Raw genomic sequence first — 14,214 nt, forward strand, 5'->3', positions numbered from 1 at the left:
GCTTAACTTCCGTGATCGGACCAGAACCGGTGTTTTCAGCGTGATATGGCCGTTGCCGAGAGTGCTAATTATTAATTCGAATTTAAATTAAGTGAGACAAATTAACCTTTATCTTTTTAAAACAATAACAAAAAGAAAATATGTTTGCTCTTTTCATATCCATTGGAATTTAAAAGACAAAAAAAAAGTAAAAAAGCTAACGGCACGCAGTGTTCCTAAGTGGTCTCCCTCCAGAGTACTGACTGCGCTCGACGCTGCTTAACTTCGGTGGTCGGACGAGAACTGGTGTATTCAGCGTGATATGGCCGTTTCCGAGAGTACTAGTTAATAATTCGAATTTAAATTAAGTGAGACAAATTAACCTTTATCTTTTTAAAACAATAACAAAAAGAAAATATGTTTGCTCTTTTCATATCCATTGGAATTTAAAAGACAAAAAAAAAGTAAAAAAGCTAACGGCACGCAGTGTTCCTAAGTGGTCTCCCTCCAGAGTACTGACTGCCCTCGACGCTGCTTAACGTCGGTGGTCTTACGAGAACCGGTGTATTCAGCGTGATATGGCCGTTGCCGAGAGTGTTAGTTAATAATTTGAATTTAATTAACCTTTATCTTTATAAAACAATAACAAAAAGAAGATTTGTTTGCTTTTTTCATATCTGGTGGAATTTAAAAGAGGAAACAAAATTGAAAAAGCCAACGGCACGCAGAGTTTCCAAGTACTGACTGCGCTCGACGCTGCTTAACTTCGGTGATCGGACGAGAACCGGTGTTTTCAACGTGATATGGCCGTTGCCGAGAGTGCAAGTTAATAATTCGAATTTAAATTAAGTTCGACAAATTAACCTTCATCTTTTTAAAACAATAACAAATAGAAAATATGTTTGGTTTTTTCATATCTATTTGAATTTAAAAGAGGAAAAAAAGTGAAAAAGCCAACCGCACGCAGTGTTCCTAAGTGGTCTCCCTCCCAAGTACTGACTGCGCTAGACGCTGCTTAACTTCGGTGATCGGACGAGAACCGGTGTATTCAGCGTGACATGGCCGTTGCCGAGAGTGTCAGTTAATAATTTGAATTTAATTAACCTTCATCTTTGTAAAACAATAACAAAAAGAATGTATGTTTGCTTTTTTCATATCTGGTGGATTTTAAAAGAGGAAACAAAATGGAAAAAGCCAACGGCACGCAGTGATCCCAAGTACTGGCTGCGCTCGACGCTGCTTAACTTCCGTGATCGGACCAGAACCGGTGTTTTCAGCGTGATATGGCCGTTGCCGAGAGTGCTAATTAATAATTCGAATTTAAATTAAGTGAGACAAATTAACCTTTATCTTTTTAAAACAATAACAAAAAGAAAATATGTTTGCTCTTTTCATATCCATTGGAATTTAAAAGACAAAAAAAAAGTAAAAAAGCTAACTGCACGCAGTGTTCCTAAGTGGTCTCCCTCCAGAGTACTGACTGCGCTCGACGCTGCTTAACTTCGGTGGTCGGACGAGAACTGGTGTATTCAGCGTGATATGGCCGTTTCCGAGAGTACTAGTTAATAATTCGAATTTAAATTAAGTGAGACAAATTAACCTTTATCTTTTTAAAACAATAACAAAAAGAAAATATGTTTGCTCTTTTCATATCCATTGGAATTTAAAAGACAAAAAAAAAGTAAAAAAGCTAACGGCACGCAGTGTTCCTAAGTGGTCTCCGTCCAGAGTACTGACTGCGCTCGACGCTGCTTAACTTCGGTGGTCGGACGAGAACCGGTGTATTCAGCGTGATATGGCCGTTGCCGAAAGTGTTAGTTAATAATTTGAATTTAATTAACCTTTATCTTTATAAAACAATAACAAATAGAAGATTTGTTTGCTTTTTTCATATCTGGTGGAATTTAAAAGAGGAAACAAAATTGAAAAAGCCAACGGCACGCAGAGTTTCCAAGTACTGACTGCGCTCGACGCTGCTTAACTTCGGTGATCGGACGAGAACCGGTGTTTTCAACGTGATATGGCCGTGGCCGAGAGTGCAAGTTAATAATTCGAATTTAAATTAAGTGCGACAAATTAACCTTCATCTTTTTAAAACAATAACAAATAGAAAATATGTTTGCTTTTTTCATATCTATTTGAATTTAAAAGAGGAAAAAAAGTGAAAAAGCCAACCGCACGCAGTGTTCCTAAGTGGTCTCCCTCCCAAGTACTGACTGCGCTAGACGCTGCTTAACTTCGGTGATCGGACGAGAACCGGTGTATTCAGCGTGACATGGCCGTTGCCGAGAGTGTCAGTTAATAATTTGAATTTAATTAACCTTCATCTTTATAAAACAATAACAAAAAGAATGTATGTTTGCTTTTTTCATATCTGGTGGATTTTAAAAGAGAAAACAAAAAGGAAAAAGCCAACGGCACGCAGTGATCCCAAGTACTGGCTGCGCTCGACGCTGCTTAACTTCCGTGATCGGACCAGAACCGGTGTTTTCAGCGTGATATGGCCGTTGCCGAGAGTGCTAATTAATAATTCGAATTTAAATTAAGTGAGACAAATTAACCTTTATCTTTTTAAAACAATAACAAAAAGAAAATATGTTTGCTCTTTTCATATCCATTGGAATTTAAAAGACAAAAAAAAAGTAAAAAAGCTAACGGCACGCAGTGTTCCTAAGTGGTCTCCCTCCAGAGTACTGACTGCGCTCGACGCTGCTTAACTTCGGTGGTCGGACGAGAACTGGTGTATTCAGCGTGATATGGCCGTTTCCGAGAGTACTAGTTAATAATTCGAATTTAAATTAAGTGAGACAAATTAACCTTTATCTTTTTAAAACAATAACAAAAAGAAAATATGTTTGCTCTTTTCATATCCATTGGAATTTAAAAGACAAAAAAAAAGTAAAAAAGCTAACGGCACGCAGTGTTCCTAAGTGGTCTCCCTTCAGAGTACTGACTGCCCTCGACGCTGCTTAACTTCGGTGGTCGGACGAGAACCGGTGTATTCAGCGTGATATGGCCGTTGCCGAGAGTGTTAGTTAATAATTTGAATTTAATTAACCTTTATCTTTATAAAACAATAACAAAAAGAAGATTTGTTTGCTTTTTTCTTATCTGGTGGAATTTAAAAGAGGAAACAAAATTGAAAAAGCCAACGGCACGCAGAGTTTCCAAGTACTGACTGCGCTCGACGCTGCTTAACTTCGGTGATCGGACGAGAACCGGTGTTTTCAACGTGATATGGCCGTTGCCGAGAGTGCAAGTTGATAATTCGAATTTAAATTAAGTTCGACAAATTAACCTTCATCTTTTTAAAACAATAACAAATAGAAAATATGTTTGGTTTTTTCATATCTATTTGAATTTAAAAGAGGAAAAAAAGTGAAAAAGCCAACCGCACACAGTGTTCCTAAGTGGTCTCCCTCCCAAGTACTGACTGCGCTAGACGCTGCTTAACTTCGGTGATCGGACGAGAACCGGTGTATTCAGCGTGACATGGCCGTTGCCGAGAGTGTCAGTTAATAATTTGAATTTAATTAACCTTCATCTTTATAAAACAATAACAAAAAGAATGTATGTTTGCTTTTTTCATATCTGGTGGATTTTAAAAGAGAAAACAAAAAGGAAAAAGCCAACGGCACGCAGTGATCCCAAGTACTGGCTGCGCTCGACGCTGCTTAACTTCCGTGATCGGACCAGAACCGGTGTTTTCAGCGTGATATGGCCGTTGCCGAGAGTGCTAATTAATAATTCGAATTTAAATTAAGTGAGACAAATTAACCTTTATCTTTTTAAAACAATAACAAAAAGAAAATATGTTTGCTCTTTTCATATCCATTGGAATTTAAAAGACAAAAAAAAAGTAAAAAAGCTAACGGCACGCAGTGTTCCTAAGTGGTCTCCCTCCAGAGTACTGACTGCGCTCGACGCTGCTTAACTTCGGTGGTCGGACGAGAACCGGTGTATTCAGCGTGATATGGCCGTTGCCGAGAGTGTTAGTTAATAATTTGAATTTAATTAACCTTTATCTTTATAAAACAATAACAAAAAGAAGATTTGTTTGCTTTTTTCATATCTGGTGGAATTTAAAAGAGGAAACAAAATTGAAAAAGCCAACGGCACGCAGAGTTTCCAAGTACTGACTGCGCTCGACGCTGCTTAACTTCGGTGATCGGACGAGAACCGGTGTTTTCAACGTGATATGGCCGTTGCCGAGAGTGCTAGTTAATAATTCGAATTTAAATTAAGTGAGACAAATTAACCTTCATCTTTTTAAAACAATAACAAAAAGAAAATATGTTTGCTTTTTTCATATCTATTGGAATTTAAAAGACAAAAAAAAAGTGAAAAAGCTAACGGCACGCAGTGTTCCTAAGTGGTCTCCCTCCCAAGTACTGACTGCGCTCGACGCTGCTTAACTTCGGTGATCGGACGAGAACCGGTGTTCTCAGCGTGTTGTGGCCGCTGCCGAGAGTGCTAGTTAATAATTCGAATTTAAATTAAGTGAGACAAATTAACCATCTTTTTAAAACAATAACAAAAAGAAAATATGTTTGCTTTTTTCATATCTATTGGAATTTAAAAGACAAAAAAAAAGTGAAAAAGCTAACGGCACGCAGTCTTCCTAAGTGGTCTCCCTCCCAAGTACTGACTGTGCTCGACGTAGCTTAACTTCGGTGATCGGACGAGAACCGGTGTTTTCAGCGTGATATGGCCGTTGCCGAGAGTGCTAGTTAATAATTTGAATTTAATTAACCTTCATAATTATAAAACAATAACAAATAGATGATATGTTTGGTTTTTTCATATCTGGTGGAATTTAAAAGAGGAAACAAAAAGGAAAAAGCCAACGGCACGCTGTGTTCCCAAGTACTGACTGCGCTCGACGCTGCTTAACTTCGGTGATCGGACGAGAACCGGTGTTTTCAGCGTGATATGGCCGTTGCCGAGAGTGCTGGTTAATATTTCGAATATAATTAACCCTTATCTTTATAAAACAATAGCAAAAAGAAGACAGGTTTGGTTTTATAATTTCTGGTGGAATTTAAAAGAGGAAACAAAAAGGAAAAAGCCAACGTCACGCAGTGTTCCCAAGTACTGACTGCGCTCGACGCTGCTTAACTTCGGTGATCGGACGAGAACCGGTGTTTTCAGCGTGATATGGCCGTTGCCGAGAGTGCTAGTTAATAATTCGAATTTAAATTAAGTGAGACAAATTAACCTTCATCTTTTTAAAACAATAACAAAAAGAAAATATGTTTGCTCTTTTCATATCTATTTCAATTTAAAAGACAAAAAAAAGTGAAAAAGCTAACGGCACGCAGTGTTCCTAAGTGGTCTCCCTCCCAAGTACTGACTGCGCTCGACGCTGCTTAACTTCGGTGATCGGACGAGAACCGGTGTTCTCAGCGTGTTATGGCCGCTGCCGAGAGTGCTAGTTAATAATTCGAATTTAAATTAAGTGAGACAAATTAACCATCTTTTTATAACAATAACAAAAAGAAAATATGTTTGCTTTTTTCATATCTATTGGAATTTGTTGTAAATTAGAGATAATACCGGTTGTTTTTTATCTATATCCAGATTATATTTTCTACACTTGTATTTTTTATGCATCGCGGTCATTCTTGTAATCTTTATTTTTTATCGCGATGCCTTAACTATATTAATAAAAACTGTCATTGTAGACAAAGACTGGAAAGTGTAAAAGATAAGGTTTGAAAATGAACTGCCTGAAGTAACAGATATTAAAATTTTCACTTTTGAAGACATCATTATAAAACATCAATTATTTTAAAAAATTCTTATCTTACTTTTTTTTCACCAAAATTACTTCGGCAAAGTATTTTAAAAAGGAACATGCGCGTTATTTTGAAAATACTACGGCTTTACATTTTATTTTTTATCAAAAATTTAAAATTAAGTAGAAAATTCGACCCTTTAACGAGAGAAAATCGTTGAGAGCTTATAAAATATAAACCGTATTAAAACTTTACAAAACGTATTCTTAAATTGTAAAGCTTTCAAAGTATTAAATATTAACGTGCTGTGTTGCTCTCAAAGATCACGATCAATCTACAGATCTTTTCGACACTAATAACTAAATCACAAAGAAAAGGCCTATATTATTTTCCGCTTCGCAATATTTTCAATTTTAAAGTATAAAAATTTAAACTCTTCAAGAGAAATCTTTTCAGATATCCAAGCATTTGAATCTCCTAGAATCAAATGTTAGTTGAAAGTAAAACCAGTACCAAGATAGTATCCCTTAAACCCTTCTAGGTGACAACTACTATTGAGGACAAAATACTTGGGTAAATATTGCTGAAAAATATTTTGCGAAAATGAAATTTTGGTGAAAAAAAGTAAGATAAGAATTTTTTAAAATAATTGATGTTTTATAATGATGTCTTCAAAAGTGAAAATTTTAATATCTGTTACTTCAGGCAGTTCATTTTCAAACCTTATCTTTTACACTTTCCAGTCTTTGTCTACAATGACAGTTTTTATTAATATCTGTCACTTCAGTCTTCATATTAATTAAAATTGTTTAGATAATATGGGAGAAAAAGTCTTAGGGCGTTGCGCGTTCATCGGTAATCTAGCTTAATTACCAGTCGTCGGTAATGCGACTAAATTACCAGTCGTCGGTAATGCGACTGAATTACCAGTCGTCGGTAATGCGACTAAATCACCGGTCGTCGGTAATGCGACTAAATCACCGGTCGTCGGTAATGCGACTAAATTACCGGTCGTCGGTAATGCGACTAAATTACCGGTCGTCGGTAATGCGACTAAATTACCAGTCGTCGGTAATGCGACTAAATCACCGGTCGTCGGTAATGCGACTAAATCACCGGTCGTCGGTAATCTAGCTTAATCACCGGTCGTCGGTAATCTAGCTTAATCACCGGTCGTCGGTAATCTAGCTTAATCACCGGTCGTCGGTAATCTAGCTTAATCACCGGTCGTCGGTAATCTAGATTAATCACCGGTCGTCGGTAATCTAGCTTAATCACCGGTCGTCGGTAATCTAGCTTAATCACCGGTCGTCGGTAATCTAGCTTAATCACCGGTCGTCGGTAATCTAGCTTAATCACCGGTCGTCGGTAATCTAGCTTAATCACCGGTCGTCGGTAATCTAGCTTAATCACCGGTCGTCGGTAATCTAGCTTAATCACCGGTCGTCGGTAATCTAGCTTAATCACCGGTCGTCGGTAATCTAGCTTAATCACCGGTCGTCGGTAATCTAGCTTAATCACCGGTCGTCGGTAATCTAGCTTAATCACCGGTCGTCGGTAATCTAGCTTAATCACCGGTCGTCGGTAATCTAGCTTAATTACCGGTCGTCGGTAATCTAGCTTAATCACCGGTCGTCGGTAATCTAGCTTAATCACCGGTCGTCGGTAATCTAGCTTAATTACCGATCGTCGGTAATCTAGCTTAATTACCGGTCGTCGGTAATCTCGCTTAATTACCGGTCGTCGGTAATCTCGCTTAATTACCGGTCGTCGGTAATCTCGCTTAATTACCGGTCGTCGGTAATCTAGCTTAATTACCGGTCGTCGGTAATCTAGCTTAATTACCGGTTGTCGGTAATCTAGCTTAATTACGGGTCGTCGGTAATCTAGCTTAATTACGGGTCGTCGGTAATCTAGCTTAATTACGGGTCGTCGGTAATCTAGCTTAATTACCGGTCGTCGGTAATCTAGCTTAATTACCGGTCGTCGGTAATCTAGCTTAATTACCGGTCGTCGGTAATCTAGCTTAATTACCGGTCGTCGGTAATCTAGCTTAATTACCGGTCGTCGGTAATCTAGCTTATTTACCAGTCGTCGGTAACCCTTAATTGGTAATCTAGATTAATTACCCCTTAATTGGTAATCTAGATTAATTACTCTTAATTGGTAATCTAGATTAATTACCCCTTAATTGGTAATCTAGATTAATTACCCTAAATTGGTAATCTAGATTAATTACCCTTAATTGATAATCTAGATTAATTACCCTTAATTGATAATCTAGATTAATTACCCTTAATTGGTAATCTAAATTAATTACCCTTAATTGATAATCTAGATTAATTACCCTTAATTGATAATATTAATTACCCTTAATTGATAATATTAATTACCCTTAATTGATAATATTAATTACCCTTAATTGATAATCTAGATTAATTACCCTTAATTGATAATATTAATTACCCTTAATTGATAATATTAATTACCCTTAATTGATAATCTAGATTAATTACCCTTAATTTATAATCTAGATTAATTACCCTTAATTGGTAATCTAGATTAATTACCCTTAATTGGTTATTTAATTAGTAACCCTTAATTCGTTATCTAGTTTAATTACCTCTAATTGATAATTTATTTTAAGAACGTTTAATTGGTAAACTACTTTAATTACTTAAATTCGTAATCTAGTTTATTTATCTTTAATTGGGAGTCTAGTTTAATTATCTCTTATTGATAATCCAGAATAATTATCTCTTATTGATAATCCAGAATAATTAGCAGGGAAAAGTTAAAATGTGTATTAAGCTAGTCTGAATTTGACAATATCCGCGACAATTTAGACCCGTGTGTTTTGAAGGCGTCGCTGTAGCGGCCGCGTCAACGTCACTGCAGCAATATTAAAGCCGTCTTATCTCACTATCGATAGGCCATTCCAACCAAAAGGCATTAAGAAGGAACAATCGGATTATTATGAGGCAACTATACGTTAAAAAAGGCCAACATTGGTCTCGCTGATATTTCCTAATAAAACAGTGGATTAATGCTAAAATATCGCAGATTGGGGTAGTTTTAAAAATTTAAGTTAAACATACTTAAAATTAATTTTTCTTAATAACAAGAAAAATGATCCTAGATTATAGTTTAAAGTTTAATTTAAGACCGTTCCCAAAACTAACCAACGTATAGTTTTCCTAAATCACGAATAACCGATTTGTTTTTTTCGAAAAATTTCCCATGTTATTTCTATGGGAAAAATTTCTGTTTTGCATCAAAAGGTGTGATTAATTTTATGGAAATGAAAACCACCCTTAGCAACTTTATTTTTTATAAAATAAACTAATTTATGGATCTCTTTGAAATTTTAACCACATATTAAGGGCCCGAATTTTAGTTCTGTGGAATTTTTTCGAATGAATTAATACAATACAAAAAAAACTACATCCAAACAAAAAACCCTCCTTATACATTAAAAGCAGTATGAAGTCTTATCTAAGAGAGCTACCGCTCTCTCAGAATAACCGGATAACATTCCGATAACGTTTGTCAGTTCTCAAAGTCAGTTCACAGTTGATCAGTTCCCAGTTATCTGTTCTCAGATAGCAGTTGTATTCCCGGAAATAATGTTTTACTTAAATTAATAAAGAGTTTATAACCAGTTAAACCCAGAGTCGTTCTTGCGTCAAACAACAACAGGTTATGGGCCCAGCACGCTTCCACTGCGCAGAGGTTTAGAAGTCATAAGAAGTTCAACGCCGGGAAGATTATCCTTTAAGGTGCGGAGTCAAACGGAGAATGGCCGGAAATCACCTGGGACGAATCGAGACGTTAACTAAGGATAATTATGATACCTGGAAAATGCAAGTGGAAGCCCTGCTTCAAAAGAACGACCTCTGGGAGTACGTAGATGGAACTTCAACGAGGCCAACTCCGGTTCGGGGAACGGAAGGAAACGCCCAGGCGGTCGCTACCTGGGACAGTAATGATCGGAAAGCAAGAGCGGACCTAATCTTGTCGATCAGTCCGTCGGAGTTGAAGCAAGTAAAGAATTGCACGACCTCACGGGAAGTATGGCAGAAGCTCGAATCCATCTACCAGTCCAGTGGACCTGCCCGGAAAGCCACGCTGCTGAAGAAACTGACCCTCAAGAAAATGAAGGAGGGAGAAGATGTCCGGGATCACGTCCGAGAATTCTTCGACGCAGTAGACAAGTTGGCTGACATGGGAGTAGCTGTAAACAACGACCTACTGGCCATTATGTTGTTATACTGTCTACCAGAATCGTACGAGAACTTCCGGTGCGCAATAGAGTCCAGGGATACGTTACCTGATCCAGAAGGCTTAAAAATAAAGATTCTGGAGGAATCGGACGCCAAGCAATCTAGGGAAGACGAACCCGTGCAGAATGCGATGATGGGCAGTAGGGGTAGAAGAAGAGGTTCACGTGGACGAGGAAGCACGACCTTCAAGTACAAGTGTCATGGATGCAGGAAACCTGGCCACAAGGTAGCCGATTGCCCCGACAGAAACCATGGTTCAGGCATAAGAACCAGAAAGAAAGAAAACGCCCATCATGTACTGGCAGAAAATTTGGCCGAGGAAGAATTCGCATTGCACCTGAAGGCTGATCACGATTCCTGGTGCCTGGACAGCGGAGCCACCTCACATATGAGTTCCAACAGAGATCGCTTCAACGTTTACGAAGAGACCACGAAATCTTTAAACCTGGCCACTGCAGAGTCAACGAAGATACGAGGTGTTGGCGAAGTAAAAGTACCCGCAACGAATGGCAGCGACAATCGAATTCTTCGCCTGGAACGAGCCCTTCATGTCCCGGATTTAAGAACAAATCTCCTATCCATTGCCAAGATGACAGACAAAGGACATGAGGTCACATTCAAGAAGTCGCAAGCCTGGATTAAAACGGCAACCGGGGAAGTGATTGCAGTTGCTGACAGAGTTGGAGACCTTTATTTCCTGAGAAAGGCTGAAGAAACGGTCCAAGCAGTGCAATTGGAAATAAAGCCTAGAAGCAACCTGGAGAACTGGCATTTCCTACTCGGTCACTTAAACGAGAGAAGTTTAAAGGAAATGGCCCGGAAGAATTTGGCTACGGGACTCAACATTGAAAAAGATGGGAGCCTGGGAATCTGCCAAATCTGTATCAAAGGAAACCAATCGAGGGAGCCGTTCCCGAAACCTGAAGATAGCCGCACCTCGCATGTCCTGGAAATAGTACACTCTGACGTATGCGGCCCGATGAGAGTAACGTCGATGAGTGGAGCCAAGTACATCGTCGTTTTCACTGATGATTATTCCCGGTGGAGTGAAGTCAGCTTTTTAAAACACAAGAGCGAAGTGTTGAAAGCCTTTAAAGAATTCAAGCATCGAGCTGAAGTGGAAACCGGGAGAAAAATCAAGACCTTGCAGTCCGACAACGGAACCGAATACTGCAACAATGAATTCAACAGATTCCTGAAAGACTCTGGGATAAAAAGAAGGCTCACCGTACCATACACCCCGGAACAGAATGCCATTGCCGAAAGAAAGAACAGAACACTCCTAGATATGGCCCGATGTATGATGATACAAGCGCAACTTCCACCATCATTCTGGGCAGAAGCGATGGCCACGGCTAACTACATTCCAAACCGTTGTCCTTCCCGGAGCATAAATGGAGAAGTACCATTTACCAGATGGACCGGAAAGAAGCCATCCCTGCAACATTTGAAGATTTTCGGCGACAAAGCTTTGCTGTTGGACGAAAATAAAAGGAAGGGGAAATTTGCAGCCAGGAGTAAAGAATGCGTTTTCATCGGCTATTCTCAAGTCTCGAAGGCCTATCGACTCAGGGTTCCGTCCGAGAAGCAAATCTACCGAAGTCGCAATGTCAAGTTCCTGGGAGAATTCAATAAACAAGGCGGATATGATGATTTCGTCACTCCAGAAGTAAACCTGAAATACGGAGGCAAAGCTAAAGGCGAAATCGAAATCCCGGCCACTACACACGCTGTAAAACCGCCAAGCAGAGAAGAATTCAAAGAAGTCAAAAAGGAGTTCAAAGATGAAACCCCGGAAGAACCTAATGCCCAGGAAAACGACGACGTCTTTGAAGAACCGTCAGAAACCCTCGTTCTGAAGAAAGGTCCTGGAAGACCGAAGAAAATAAGAACTGGAGTACCCGGACGACCGAAGAAAAAGTTCAACATGATTCCGAGCGTCTCAGAAGAGTCTACTGAAGAGGCTACTGACGAGCAAGAAACCCTGTCTGATGAGTCAGCAAACCTAGCCATCTTGTCAGAACCTTTGTCCATGAAGCAAGCCCTGGCTTCCCCGTACGCAAACGATTGGCGGAAAGCAGTAACGGAAGAGTTCGTTTCGTTTATCAAGTGCAAAACCTGGGACATCGTTGAATGTCCGGAAAACCAGAAGGTCCTTGGAAATCGCCTAGTCTTCCGAACGAAGTACTTACCCAGCGGAGAAGTAGAGAAAAAGAAAGCCAGGCTCGTAGCGAAAGGTTTTGCCCAGAGACCAGGGATCGACTACCAAGAGACGTTCGCACCCGTCATTAGATCCAGCTCCATAAGACTGCTTATGGCCCTTGCTGTGGAAATCGGTTTGGAAGTCCACCAAATGGATGTCGTCACGGCCTATCTTAATGGCGAACTCGAGGAGGAAATATATATGGTCGTCCCGGAAGGATTAACAGAATCCCTCGAAGAAATCGTCAAGTCAACCCGGTTCGACAAGTCAATCATTGCCAGAGCAAAGAAATGGACCAGCGACCTGGAAGAAGAGGGACAAATAGCCTTGCGGAATCTACCAACAGAGGGAATGCCAGCTGACGTCTGTACAAAGAGCCTGTTCCGTCCGAAGCACCTCTTCTGCGTCAAAGCCCTTGGACAGGAAATAATTAAATGACCACCCCCTGGATAGAAGATTGAAACCACCGATATTAAGAGGGACTGTTGTAAATTAGAGATAATACCGGTTGTTTTTTATCTATATCCAGATTATATTTTCTACACTTGTATTTTTTATGCATCGCGGTCATTCTTGTAATCTTCATTTTTTATCGCGATGCCTTAACTATATAACCGGATAACATTCCGATAACGTTTGTCAGTTCTCAAAGTCAGTTCACAGTTGATCAGTTCCCAGTTATCTGTTCTCAGATAGCAGTTGTATTCCCGGAAATAATGTTTTACTTAAATTAATAAAGAGTTTATAACCAGTTAAACCCAGAGTCGTTCTTGCGTCAAACAACAACAGAATTTAAAAGACAAAAAAAGTGAAAAAGCTAACGGCACGCAGTCTTCCTAAGTGGTCTCCCTCCCAAGTACTGACTGTGCTCGACGTAGCTTAACTTCGGTGATCGGACGAGAACCGGTGTTTTCAGCGTGATATTTCCGTTGCCGAGAGTGCTAGTTAATAATTCGAATTTAATTAACCTTCATATTTATAAAACAATAACTAAAAGAACATATGTTAGTTTTTTTCATATCTGGTGGAATTTAAAAGAGGAAACAAAAAGGAAAAGCCAACGGCACGCAGTGTTCCCAAATACTGACTGCGCTCGACGCTGCTTAACTTCGGTGATCGGACGATAACCGGTGTTCTCAGCGTGATATGGCCGTTGCCGAGAGTGCTAGTTAATAATTCGAATTTAAATTAAGTGAGACAAATTAACCTTCATCTTTTTAAAACAATAACAAAAAGAAAATATGTTTGCTTTTTTCATATCTATTGGAATTTAAAAGACAAAAAAAAAGTGAAAAAGCTAACGGCACGCAGTGTTCCTAAGTGGTCTCCCTCCCAAGTACTGACTGCGCTCGACGCTGCTTAACTTCGGTGATCGGACGAGAACCGGTGTTCTCAGCGTGATATGGCCGTTTCCGATAGTACTAGTTAATAATTCGAATTTAAATTAAGTGAGACAAATTAACCTTTATCTTTTTAAAACAATAACAAAAAGAACATATGTTTGCTCTTTTCATATCTATTGGAATTTAAAAGAGGAAAAAAAAGTGAAAAAGCCAACGGCACACAGTGTTCCTAAGTGGTCTCCCTCCCAAGAACTGACAGCGCTCGACGCTGCTTAACTTCGGTGATCAGACGAGAACCGGTGTTTTCAGCGTGATATGGCCGTTGCCGAGAGTGCTAGTTAATAATTCGAATTTAATTAACCTTCATATTTATAAAACAATAACAAAAAGAACATATGTTTGGTTTTTTCAAATCTGGTGGAATTTAAAAGTGGAAACAAAAAGGAAAAGCCAACGGCACGCAGTGTTCCCAAGTACTGACTGCGCTCGACGCTGCTTAACTTCGGTGATCGGACGAGAACCGGTGTTTTCAACGTGATATGGCCGTTGCCGAGAGTTGCAAGTTAATAATTCGAATTTAAATTAAGTGCGACAAATTAACCTTCATCTTTTTAAAACAATAACAAATAGAAAATATGTTTGCTTTTTCATATCTATTTGAATTTAAA

At 39.2% G+C, this 14,214-nt stretch overlaps 24 pseudogenes; all 24 read right to left on the reverse strand.

The window, feature by feature from the left end:
* Nucleotides 1–194: 194 nt before the first annotated feature.
* LOC149698433 (5S ribosomal RNA) lies at nucleotides 195–313 on the reverse strand (annotated as a pseudogene).
* Nucleotides 314–450: 137 nt separating this feature from the next.
* LOC149698434 (5S ribosomal RNA) lies at nucleotides 451–569 on the reverse strand (annotated as a pseudogene).
* Nucleotides 570–691: 122 nt separating this feature from the next.
* LOC149698435 (5S ribosomal RNA) lies at nucleotides 692–794 on the reverse strand (annotated as a pseudogene).
* Nucleotides 795–930: 136 nt separating this feature from the next.
* On the reverse strand, nucleotides 931–1,049 carry LOC149698436 (5S ribosomal RNA; annotated as a pseudogene).
* Nucleotides 1,050–1,411: 362 nt separating this feature from the next.
* Nucleotides 1,412–1,530, reverse strand: LOC149698437 (5S ribosomal RNA; annotated as a pseudogene).
* Nucleotides 1,531–1,667: 137 nt separating this feature from the next.
* On the reverse strand, nucleotides 1,668–1,786 carry LOC149698438 (5S ribosomal RNA; annotated as a pseudogene).
* Nucleotides 1,787–1,908: 122 nt separating this feature from the next.
* Nucleotides 1,909–2,011, reverse strand: LOC149698439 (5S ribosomal RNA; annotated as a pseudogene).
* A 136-nt stretch (nucleotides 2,012–2,147) lies between these two features.
* Nucleotides 2,148–2,266, reverse strand: LOC149698440 (5S ribosomal RNA; annotated as a pseudogene).
* Nucleotides 2,267–2,628: 362 nt separating this feature from the next.
* On the reverse strand, nucleotides 2,629–2,747 carry LOC149698441 (5S ribosomal RNA; annotated as a pseudogene).
* A 137-nt stretch (nucleotides 2,748–2,884) lies between these two features.
* On the reverse strand, nucleotides 2,885–3,003 carry LOC149698442 (5S ribosomal RNA; annotated as a pseudogene).
* Nucleotides 3,004–3,125: 122 nt separating this feature from the next.
* Nucleotides 3,126–3,228, reverse strand: LOC149698443 (5S ribosomal RNA; annotated as a pseudogene).
* A 136-nt stretch (nucleotides 3,229–3,364) lies between these two features.
* LOC149698444 (5S ribosomal RNA) lies at nucleotides 3,365–3,483 on the reverse strand (annotated as a pseudogene).
* A 362-nt stretch (nucleotides 3,484–3,845) lies between these two features.
* LOC149698445 (5S ribosomal RNA) lies at nucleotides 3,846–3,964 on the reverse strand (annotated as a pseudogene).
* Nucleotides 3,965–4,086: 122 nt separating this feature from the next.
* LOC149698446 (5S ribosomal RNA) lies at nucleotides 4,087–4,189 on the reverse strand (annotated as a pseudogene).
* Nucleotides 4,190–4,326: 137 nt separating this feature from the next.
* Nucleotides 4,327–4,445, reverse strand: LOC149698447 (5S ribosomal RNA; annotated as a pseudogene).
* A 134-nt stretch (nucleotides 4,446–4,579) lies between these two features.
* On the reverse strand, nucleotides 4,580–4,698 carry LOC149698448 (5S ribosomal RNA; annotated as a pseudogene).
* Nucleotides 4,699–4,820: 122 nt separating this feature from the next.
* LOC149698449 (5S ribosomal RNA) lies at nucleotides 4,821–4,923 on the reverse strand (annotated as a pseudogene).
* Nucleotides 4,924–5,045: 122 nt separating this feature from the next.
* Nucleotides 5,046–5,148, reverse strand: LOC149698450 (5S ribosomal RNA; annotated as a pseudogene).
* Nucleotides 5,149–5,284: 136 nt separating this feature from the next.
* LOC149698451 (5S ribosomal RNA) lies at nucleotides 5,285–5,403 on the reverse strand (annotated as a pseudogene).
* Nucleotides 5,404–13,018: 7,615 nt separating this feature from the next.
* On the reverse strand, nucleotides 13,019–13,137 carry LOC149698452 (5S ribosomal RNA; annotated as a pseudogene).
* Nucleotides 13,138–13,258: 121 nt separating this feature from the next.
* On the reverse strand, nucleotides 13,259–13,361 carry LOC149698453 (5S ribosomal RNA; annotated as a pseudogene).
* Nucleotides 13,362–13,498: 137 nt separating this feature from the next.
* Nucleotides 13,499–13,617, reverse strand: LOC149698454 (5S ribosomal RNA; annotated as a pseudogene).
* Nucleotides 13,618–13,754: 137 nt separating this feature from the next.
* Nucleotides 13,755–13,873, reverse strand: LOC149698455 (5S ribosomal RNA; annotated as a pseudogene).
* Nucleotides 13,874–13,994: 121 nt separating this feature from the next.
* On the reverse strand, nucleotides 13,995–14,097 carry LOC149698456 (5S ribosomal RNA; annotated as a pseudogene).
* Between the last annotated feature and the right edge of the window lie 117 nt (nucleotides 14,098–14,214).

This window comes from Phalangium opilio, unplaced genomic scaffold (assembly GCF_054372755.1).
Source record: "Phalangium opilio isolate 3A_F unplaced genomic scaffold, DU_Popi_V2 ptg000019l_1, whole genome shotgun sequence".
Taxonomy (NCBI): Eukaryota; Metazoa; Arthropoda; class Arachnida; order Opiliones; family Phalangiidae; genus Phalangium; species Phalangium opilio.